A 10,846-nucleotide genomic window follows, 5' to 3' on the forward strand; every position below is an offset into this window, starting at 1 on the left:
CCAGGGCCAGCTGAGCCGGGGCAGGGGCTTGAACCTGAAGGCCCTCACCTGTGCCGGATCCTCAGGAGCAGACACCAGCTGAGTCTGCTCTGGCTCCGGAGGTGATTGAGGACCCATTGCCTGCAGGTGCTCCTCTCCCAGCCCTGTCAGGGGAAGGTGAGGTTGCCTCTGGGTCCAGTAACCCTCCAGCTTCTCCTGAGCTTCAGAGGCTCAGGGCAGAGAGGCGGAAGGAACTAAGTTCTCGCAGGAGGAATGCTTGCCTCCAGGCCAGGAGAGGCGAGTCATCTGTGGACCGATGCCGCCCTATGCCTCAGAGGAAATAAAGGCCAGCCCGCCCAGTCCCAGGTTGCGGGAGCAACATCATTGGTTACCTGTTCCTGTGAGGAGAACCTGAGCTTACAGGGTTAAACAGCTCAGAGTGTACGCCCTGCCTACTGTTGGGAGGGGGGAGGTTCGTCATTTCCGAGAGCCTCAAATCAATTTGCTTTAAGAGGTTATGGGTGACAGTTACTGCAATTAGAGGAAGCCTGCTTTGAAGTGCTGTGTGCTTAAAAAGGCTGAGAAAACTGAGAAGCTGCTGTTTTTGCTGCCGGAAGGAAAAAGACCTGCTTTGAGGCTTTGCCTGGGAGAAAGCAGGGAGACTGGCTGCAATGCTGTGTGCTGCAAAGAGCCACTGGAGGCCTCTCCGTTGAAGCTGGCTGGTACGCGTGAGTACTTCTAAGCCCCAATGGGAGCACTGGGGGAGAAGATGGCTGAGCTCCAGGACTTTTATGATGTCCTGTTTGAAAAGCTCACAACCCAGTCCTGGGATATCTGGGTTAGAAGAGTAAGGGGGTGGTTTTTGGCCACAGGGTTCTGGAGTATAGCCCAGAAGGAGCCGGCCCCACCCATGCCAGTTGCTGCTGAAGATGGCGGAGCAGACCTGGAGGCTGTTTTGCTGGAAGATAGAGAGCAGAGAATGCAAAGAGAGCTCTGCATGTTGAGAGCAAGCGTGGACGCTATGCTGTTGCCCCACCTGGAGGGCGTTGAGTCGGCTCAGGCCGCCTGGCAGGTGCTGAGGAGTCTGTGTGAGAGCTCAGCAGGAGCCCAGGGCCGGGAGAAAGCCGAGAGCAGGCAGGAAGCCGAGAGCCCAGAGGGGGCTGCTGGCCATGTTCCTGAAGTTACAGCTGGGAGTAGCTGCTTTGTCTCCGAGGGGCCGTGTGATGTTGAGGCCTACAACCAGAGTGCTGGGGAGCGTGCAGGCCCAGGCTGTGCTCCCAGGAGTGGGGGTGCAGGGAATGCAGGAAGAGCCGGAGGGGAGACTGTGAGAGCTTTTGCTTCCCGTTGCTGTTATCGCTGTGGCTCCCCCTCCCATCTGGTGAGAGAATGTCCAGTGGAGGCACAGGAACAGCCGAAGGCCGTCTCCCGTAGCAACCAGATAAAGGGCTCTTCTTCAAAGCGTGGGAAAGGCAAGCCGAAGGCAGCTGGCAGAGACACTGAACATAAACATTTGGCAGCCTCTATGGCTGCAGTCAAGAGTTGTCAACAGGATGCCGTGCTGGCTTTTGTCATTGACTCAGGCGCTTCCCATCATCTCGTGCCATCTGCAGGATTCCTGGAGAACTGCACCTCTGTAACTTCTGGGAAGACTGTTTGTTTAGCAGATGGGACTCGACACCCACTCACGCAGACGGGCTCACTGTTTTGTTCTTTCTTGCAGGATTCAATCCAGGCTTTTGTTGTTCCAGGACTGTCCTGCGCGTTGCTGTCTGTCAGTGCACTTCTTGCTGAGAACTACAGAGTGTGTTTTGAGAACAATAAGTCTTCTATTTCTAAGAATGAACAGTACCTAGTCAGTGTTGAATGTAAAGACAGGTTGTTTGTGATAGATGCTTCTTTTGCAGGTCCAGATGACACGGAGGAGACTCAAGCACAGCGTGCCAATGTTCCAGTTCATGATGCGTGTGCTCACCTCTGGCACCGACGCATGGCACACGTGTCCTGGGGGTCAGTGAAGAAGATCCCAGAGTGTACGCAAGGGTGCAAAATGAAATCATGTGCTAAGTTTCTAGATTGCAGAGCGTGCAAGTCCGCAAAGGTGAAAACGTGCACATACCCAAGGTCTGAGAGGGTGACCACTAGGGCTTTTCAGTTAATTCATGCAGATTTGTCTGGTCCGATGTCTGTGAGCAGTATGGGCGGAGCCAAATTTGTGCTGGTTCTGATTGATGACCATACGCGCAACTCCTGGGTCTTCACGCTCCGACACAAAAATGAAGCTGCGCCGCTAATCAAAGACTGGATTGCGGCTGTGGAACTGCAGTTTTCCACACGGGTGCAAAACTTTCAGAGCGATCGCGGTGGGGAGTTCACCGGGTCTGCCCTGCAAAGTTTCTTCCGCAAAAAGGGGATTCAACACAGGTTGACTTCTCCACACAGTCCCCAACAGAATGGGATCGCGGAATGCAGAAACAGGACTCTAGGGGAGATGTCCGCAGCTCTTTTGTTTGATGCCGGGCTCCCACAGTGCTTTTGGGGGGAGGCTTGGCGAACGGCCAACTTTATTCTGAACAGGTCGTTCAATTCAGTGGTAGGTGACACACCGTATTTCTTGCTGCACGGAAAGAAACCAAAAGTGCACTACTTCCGTGTTTTTGGCTGTGAGGCTTGGGTCCTCATACCAAAGGCCAAACACAAGAAAGGTGAACCCAAGTCCCAAAAGATGATTTTTTGTGGGTATGAGCCAGGGACCAAGGGGTGGAGGTTTGCTTATCCGTCAGGGAATCAGTCCAGGATTCTGCTCAGCAACAGTGCTGAATTCTGTGAGCAGAGTGGCTGGACACGGGTACATGGGAACCCTGACATCCTGTCAGAGAGTCTGCTAGACTCTGCTGATGAAGGAGAGGAAGAGGTTGAACCTGCTACTGAGGCTCAGAGTCCAGACCCAGTGCAGGCAGAGGGGAGAACTTCTCCCAAGGCTGTGAAGATTGAGCAACGCAGTGCTCCATCTTCCCCCACAGGTTCGGCTGAGAAGTCCAGAAGGCGCAGTAAGTCAGAGGGGGAGCTCTCTGATGCCAAGGACTTTCTGGCTGGCCCTAGTGGGTCAGAGGGGGTTCCGGAAGTAGTGCTGCGCCGATCAACTCGGACGACCAAGGGGAAACCTCCTGAAAGGTTTGCCGCCACTAGCGTGTGGGTCGGAATGGCACAGTGTGAACCCGAGAGTTTTGAGGATGTTCAGAAACTGCTTCAGGAAGAAGCCAGGAAATGGCATGAGGCGATGCAGAAGGAGATGAACTCAATGGAGTCGCTAGGTGTGTTCTCCCTCACGAAGTTGCCGGTGGGCAAACAGGCCGTGGGTAGCCGCTGGGTTTACCGTCTTAAGCCCACAGCGACAGGAGAACCGCAGTATAAGGCCAGATTAGTGGCGAGAGGATTCACGCAGCGCAGGGGGTTGCATTATACGGAAGTTTATGCTCCCACCTCTAGGAGTGAATCTCTACGCTTGGTCTTGGCCATTGCTGCACAAAGAGGTTTGCTGGTGCATCACTTTGATGTGGATGTTGCTTACTTAAACTCAGACCTCCAGGAGGATCTGTACATGCTTCCTCCTCCAGGGTTTGAGGGCAATGAGCAAGGTACTGTGTGGAAACTTCACAAGTCAATTTACGGCCTGAAGCAGTCGGCCAGGAATTGGAACTTGTGCCTGAATGAAGCTTTGGAGAAGCTAGGTTTCAGGAAGAGTCTTGCTGACAGTTGCTTGTTCCTTAGAGGATCAGGAGACTCACAGGAACTGGTGTTATTTTACGTTGATGACATCAGACCTCAGACCTCAAACTTTACTATGAATCAGCAGCTTTTTGCTGATTGAAAGAATGGCTACTTCTTGAAAACACTGACATTTTGGACCTAGAAGGTTTTAACAATGTATTTGGATGGCATGCATATCTATGGTATGATAAGGTCAAAGCACATAAAGCATTTAAACACCACATTGTCAGGCAAGCGCTGTTTAATGTTTGGATAAGATATAAGGATTTATTAGAAAATAAAACCCCAAGGTGGCTGTCACCAATGGAAGCGAAAGCCTTGAAAAAGCTCAATATGGAGGTCAAATGGCCGAAATATTGGGAAATTTTGGAACAAGATGGAGATAGACTGAAATTGCAGAGCTTTGAAAAACTAAAAAACAAAGTGCGAGACTGGCTTCATTATTTTCAGATAATGGAGGCATTTAAATTGGACAAGAAAATTGGCTTCCAGGTGGAAAAATCAAAATTAGAAACTGAACTGTTAGAACCCAAAACTAAGAATTTGTCAAGAATGTATAACTTGCTGCTGAAATGGAATACTCAGGATGAAACGGTAAAATCGGCTATGATTAAATGGGCACAAGATGTTGGACATAACATTATGTTCGCTGACTGGGAACAGTTATGGACCACAGGTATGAAATTTACGGCATGTAATGCCTTAAGAGAGAATATTATGAAAATGATATACAGGTGGTACATAACCCCAGTCAAGCTTGCAAAAATCTATCATTTGCCCGATAATAAATGTTGGAAATGTAAAGAAACTGAAGGTACATTTTTTCACCTTTGGTGGACGTGCCCAAAGATTAAGGCTTTCTGGGAAATGATATATAATGAATTAAAAAAGGTATTCAAATATACCTTCCCCAAGAAACCAGAGGCCTTTCTCCTGGGCATAGTCGGCCAAATGGTGATAAAAAAGGATAGAACTTTCTTTATGTATGCAACAACAGCAGCAAGAATACTTATTGCAAAGTACTGGAAGACACAAGAACTTCCCACACTGGAGGAATGGCAGATGAAACTGATGGACTATATGGAACTGGCGGAAATGACTGGTAGAATCCGTGACCAGGGAGAAGAGTCGGTGGAGGAAGATTGGAAGAAATTCAAAGACTATTTGCAGAAATAATTGCAAAATTAAAGAATGTTAGAGTGATATTGGATTGAAAATAAGTGGCTTCCAGCTGTACAAGATTTAAAGTTATAGATAGATCAAGATTAAGGATTAGGATTAAAAAAGTTTAAGGAAATGGAAATTTGGTTTTTAAGAGGTAAAATTTTAATGTTATATTATATTAAGACTAAAGATTGGGATTAAAAAAAGAGGGAAAGAAATTGCTGGACAAACAATTTGAACTGGAATACAAAAGAGGGAGGTATGAGGAGGTCCAGAAAATAAGTAAATTTAAAGATGGAAATGAAAAGGTGATATTGTTTTTAACTGTTTTTTTTCTTTTTTGTCTTTTGTTTTTTGTTCTTTTTTTCTTTTTTGGATTATGTATTGTGCATTTTTGAATTGTGTATTTCTCTTTTATGTTTTTCTGTTTAATCTTTTATTGAAACCTTAATAAATATCATTAAAAAACAAAACAAAACAGGTGCAGAAGTTTGCCAAAGAGCTTGGGAAACGGTTTCAGCTCAAGAACCTGGGTGCAGTAAAGATCTACCTAGGCGTCCAGATAGCGAGAACTGAGGATGGTAGCTTCTTGCTCAGTCAGAAAGGCAAGATTGAGCAGTTGCTTGAGAAGTTCAGAATGTCCGATTGTGCAGGAGTTCGGACACCCATGGAGACGAACTTCGTGAAAGATAGCCAGCAAGCAGAAAGTGCTGAGTTTGAGAATGCTGAGCTCTTTCAGTCAGCTCTAGGTAGTCTGTTGTATCTGTCCCAATGGAGCAGACCAGACATTGCCTTTGCTACCAACCTGCTAAGTAGGGAAGCGTCAAAGCCCAGTGTGAGTGCTTGGCACGGTATCAAGCGGGTACTGCGCTACCTGCAGCATACCAAAGACTTCTGTCTTAAGCTGCCAGCTGAAGGTGAGGCGAAGCTCACATGCTATGCGGACAGTGACTGGGCAAATTCGCAGGACCGCAAGTCTGTGTCTGGGTTGGTGGTAAAGTTTGGGAAGTCACTCGTTGGATGGAAGTCCCGGAAGCAAAGTCTCATTGCGCTGTCTTCTACTGAGGCTGAATTCAGTGCACTGTCAGATTTGTGCCGGGAACTAGAGTTCTATAGATGCTTGGTGCAAGAGATCTATGGGGATCGTAGCTTGCCCATCACGGTTTGGGAAGACAATCAACCCTGTTTGAAATTGGCTGAATCTGCGCAATTTAAGGCCAGAACCAAGCATCTGGACATACGTTTCCAAAATGTGTGTCAGAGTGTTCAATCAGGTTTGATACGGCTGAAGTACTGTGCCAGTCACAGTAACTTGGCCGATGGATTTACCAAACCTTTAAGCTTCCAGCGTCATGGGGAGTTTTGTGGTGGTTTGGAGTTGGGGGTAAGTTCTGTACTTACTTTCCCCACAGTAGCGTAGGGCGAGAGGGGGTGTGAGGAGAACCTGAGCTTACAGGGTTAAACAGCTCAGAGTGTACGCCCTGCCTACTGTTGGGAGGGGGGAGGTTCGTCATTTCCAAGAGCCTCAAGCCTTTGTTCTTCTCTCTACTTTCGCTTTTGAGGAGAGTGGACGTGTTTTCACGATGCTGTTCGCTGTGATAGATAATGGATAGTCTGCTGTAAATAAAACTGCTTTTAGCTGCTAAGATCCTGAGTGGACTTTATTTAAGCACACTGAAGCATGCACTGGAGTTTTTGCAGCTTTCTCTTGCCGCTGTTGATCTTTGCTTTTTCAGAGCATCGGAATGTGGACTTTGGAATGCAGAGGCCTGGCCGGCAAGAGCTGCGCAGCGGAAGTGTGCCGGACGTCAGGCTTATCTGAGCAATAAATCAATCTGCTTCAACAGTTCCTGCCGGCACCCTGTCCTGCTTTCTGCCAGAGTTCCTGACCACGCCCGACTCCCTGCCTTGGACCCCGCTTCAGCCTCGGACTGGACACGGACCACGCTGCACGGTAACCCCCGCCCCCAGGACCAGCACAGTTTGCTCCTGCCACACCCGCACTCCCCCTTTGTTGGGGTGTGTTCGGGAAGAACCAGAAACCATGGCTGACCAGGTGGTTGCACTGGGGGCATTGGCCCAGGAAAACCAGGCCTTGACCCACACCGTGCAGCAGCTTAGCAATGCGGTTACGGCGCTTCAGCAGCGTTTGGATGCCTTACCGGCTCCTGGTGCCGAGGCCCCAGTTTCTGGCAAGTACCCAGTGGCCCTGCCAGAAAAATTTGATGGGTCCCCAGCCAGCTTTCCCGTGTTCCTTGCCCCGGCCAAGCTGTACATTCAGGGGCGAGCCCGGAATTTTCCTGACGATCGCACCAAGGTGCGCTTCTTGATCAGCTTGCTGAAAGACCAGGCGGCCAAGTGGGCTTTGCCGCTGCTCCGGCAAGACTCTCCTTTGCTGACAGACTATGTGGGGTTTTGTAACCACTTGGAGACTGCGTTTGGCAACCCTCTGAAGGGGAGCCAAGCCAATCGGGCGATTCATCGGTTGAAACAGGACAAGTCCACAGCCGCCGCCTATGCCACAGAATTTCGGCTGTTGGCGCAGGACTTGTCCTGGAATGACTCTCTGCACTTCGGGACCAGTATCTCGAGGGGTTTTCGGACGAGATACTGGACCAGCTGGCCACGATGGATCACCCCACCACACTGGACACCCTCATTCAGCGGAGCCTGCAGATAGACGATCGGCTGGAGGACCGTCGCTAGGCCCGGGACCGCCAGCACTCCTGGCTTCTGGCTCCAGTCCTTCCCAGCAGGTCCACGGCCACAGCCGAGTTGCCGGACGAGCCAACGCAGCTCGGGGTAGCGTGGCCTCACCTCTCCCCTTGGAGAAGACCCGGCGTCGGGAGGGGAACCTGTGTCTCTACTGCGGTGGGAGTGGACATTGCGCCCAATCCTGTCCCAAGAAGATGCCAGCCGCAGGGAAACTGCCAACCCCGGTAGCCGAAGGCCCTGGCTACCTGGGGTCCCAAACCATGCAAGAGAATCCCTCACCGGTGGAATTGCGACACCTCATGGTTCCGGTACGCCTATACCCCCCTGGCGGGCCCTGGATTCTCACCCATGCTCTGGTGGATTCAGGGGCAACCCGCTCTTATATGGACTCTGCCTTTGCCGCCCACCATCAGGTGCCACTCCAGGATAACTCAGAACCGGTACAGGTGGAGGCAATTGACGGGCGGCTCCTGCGCTCGGGCGCCGTTACTCGGGAGACCCAGCCCTTGATTCTGTGTCGCCAGTAGCACCGGGAGGTCCGAACTTTGGACATTGCTACCAGGTCCCGGTTTCCCCTGGTGCTCGGGATGGACTGGCTGGAGTCTCACAATGTTCAGATTGACTGGGTCAATCGGACTGTGCACTTCCCAGACCCGTGTCCCCATGCTCGGTCGAGATGCTAGTGGCCGCCCCCACTGGGGAGGCTGCGTCAACGCTCCCTGCGGTTTACCAGGACTACCAAGACGTGTTCGAGGAACAGGGGGCAGACCAGCTGCCGCCCCATCGGTCGTTTGACTGCTACATAGACCTCCAGCCCGGGGTGCCCCTGCCTGTGAGTTGCCTATACTCTCTTACGGAGCCGGAGCGCGAAGTTTGGCAGGACTTCCTTCGCAAGAACCTGGAGCGTGGGTTCATTCGGCCTTCCACCTCGCCCACCACTGCTCCAGTGCTCTTCGTTAAGAAGTAGTGTGGGGAGCTTCGGCTTTGCCATGATTACCGGGCCCTGAACAAGATTACTATCCCAGACCCCTTGCCCTTATCTCGGAGTTGCTGGAGCGGGTGCAGGGGACGCAGGTGTTCACCAAGCTAGACCTCCGGGGGGGGGGTCTAGCTTGTCAGGGAGAGGCAAACGGGAAAAGATGAAAGAACAGAAACCAGCAATTATAGAGAGCCTAAAGAGATCATTAGCAGCTTGTCGTCTGACAGTGAGTCTGACGTAGAGAGGGAGGAGGATGAGCCGGGAACAAGTCATTCTGTACACAGAGGAAGTCAGGGGAGGGGTTTCCGCAGACTTGCATGCTGGGTACGGAAAAGGAAAAAGAAAGAGTAGACGCGGCAACTGTGCAACAAGGGGACAGACGCTAATTGAAACGCTGGAGATGTACTTTTGAACTTTGTCAAATAAATCAAATAGTTTGGAACTGGCTGGGAGCCTGGAGTCTTATCTATGCCAGCTGGACAGCATTAAGCCTCTGACAGCTTGCCGCGTCTCCCTTTTTTCTGCTGGAAAGCTGGTGGAATAAGGAAATAGCTTCAACATGGAGAAGGAGCCGTTGGAACTGAAAAAGTGAAATGTCGCTCTGGAACAAAGATCGGCAGACCTGCAGAGCCATTTGGAAGAAGCCCGGACTGCTCAGAGAGGAACCCAAGGTGGGCTATCGGCAGATGGGGGCAAGTGTGTGTGGGTTGAACGGTTCCAGGGAGACCCGGAAAGTTACTTGGATTTCAAAACAGTGATGCGATATTTTCTAGAACTTGAAGGAGATAAGTTTCAGAACGATGCAGCGAAAGTTGCTCACATCATTAGACATCTGGGGGGAGGGGCTAGAAGCTGGATCAGGCCGTTAATAGCCTCGGGGAATGAAGCCCTCAGAAATGAAGCCAAATTTTGGCAAGCAATGGATTTTATCTATGCAGATCAAAGTTTAATTGACAAAACACAGGAGGAGCTGCTGGCTTTGAAACAAGGCAAATCCACGGTACGCAGTTATTGGTTCGAATTTGCTATGCTGGTGCAGAAACTGGGTTGGGATTTAGAGGCTGAGCCAGTACAAGCGATATTTAAAAATGGACTTAATCCAGAAATTAAGGACGAGCTGGCAAGGGGGCCACGACCTAAAAATATGGACGAATTAACAAAGGCTGCTCTTGGGGTGGGTTTGAGACAAGAAGCCAGATGGCGGGAAAGGAAGCAAGGCAGAGAGCAGAGTTTCCATGGTGACTGCATTCTTGAGATGCCTGCAGCTGCCTCAGAACGTCAACAAGAGCAGGAGGCTATGGAGATAGGCACAGCCAGGGCGCGGGAGAGTTTGAAAGCCCAACGGTCTGGCGGGAAGGAGAAAAAAGACTGGCAAGCGGCAAAAAGATGTTTTGTGTGCCAGAAAACTGGGCACTTTGCCAGAGTGTGTCCAGAGCGTTGTAACTGGCAGGGGATGGTGGGGGCCACCCAGCAGGCAGAGGCAGAGGAGCCCCAGCATTCGGGAAATGAAGATGCCTGGCTGGTGGTGAACAGCCAGGCAGCAGCCAGGCGGGAGCAACACAGAAAGTCCCCGGCTTGGGCACCCCAAAGCAAGCATAATGTTGAAGGTGGTGCTAGAACTCCCAAATGGACAGACGGTGGAGGAGTTGGCGCTAGTTGATTTGGGCACCTCAGCCTCCTTTTTTAGCAAGGAGTTTGCGGCACGACACCAACTGAACCTGAGGCCTTTGGATTTTCCGCTGCAAGTGACAACAATTGTTGGAAGAGAACTGCTGGGGGGGGGTGAAGTGACGCATCGAACACCCCCAATGCGAATGCGTGTGGCCACCCACTCTGAGGTCATCACCTTTCATGTGGCCACACTGGCGGGGCCGCCTATCATATTGGGCATGAGCTGGTTGGCGTTGCACGATCCGGTGGTTTCCTGGCACCAACGGTCCCTGACGTTTGGCTCGACGCACTGCACGGAGAACTGCCTAGCTCAAGGGCTAGCTTGACAAAGCGAGGGCAGGAGGGCAGCAGCATGCAGAGCGGGGACAAGCGAGATTCCGTCGTGTTATAGGGATCTACAGGAGGTGTTCAGCGAGAAAGAGGCGGATGCGTTGCCACCCCATCGGCCATATGACTGTCAGATCAACCTGGTCCTGGGGGCCACGTTGCCGGTGGGGAAAACCTATTCCATGTCGGAGGGAGAGCTCAAGGACCTAAAGGAGTTTATTGAGAAAAACCTAAGAAGGGGTT

The sequence above is a fragment of the Podarcis pityusensis genome (assembly GCF_964106645.2).
Source record: "Podarcis pityusensis genome assembly, chromosome: W".
NCBI lineage: Eukaryota > Metazoa > Chordata > Lepidosauria > Squamata > Lacertidae > Podarcis > Podarcis pityusensis.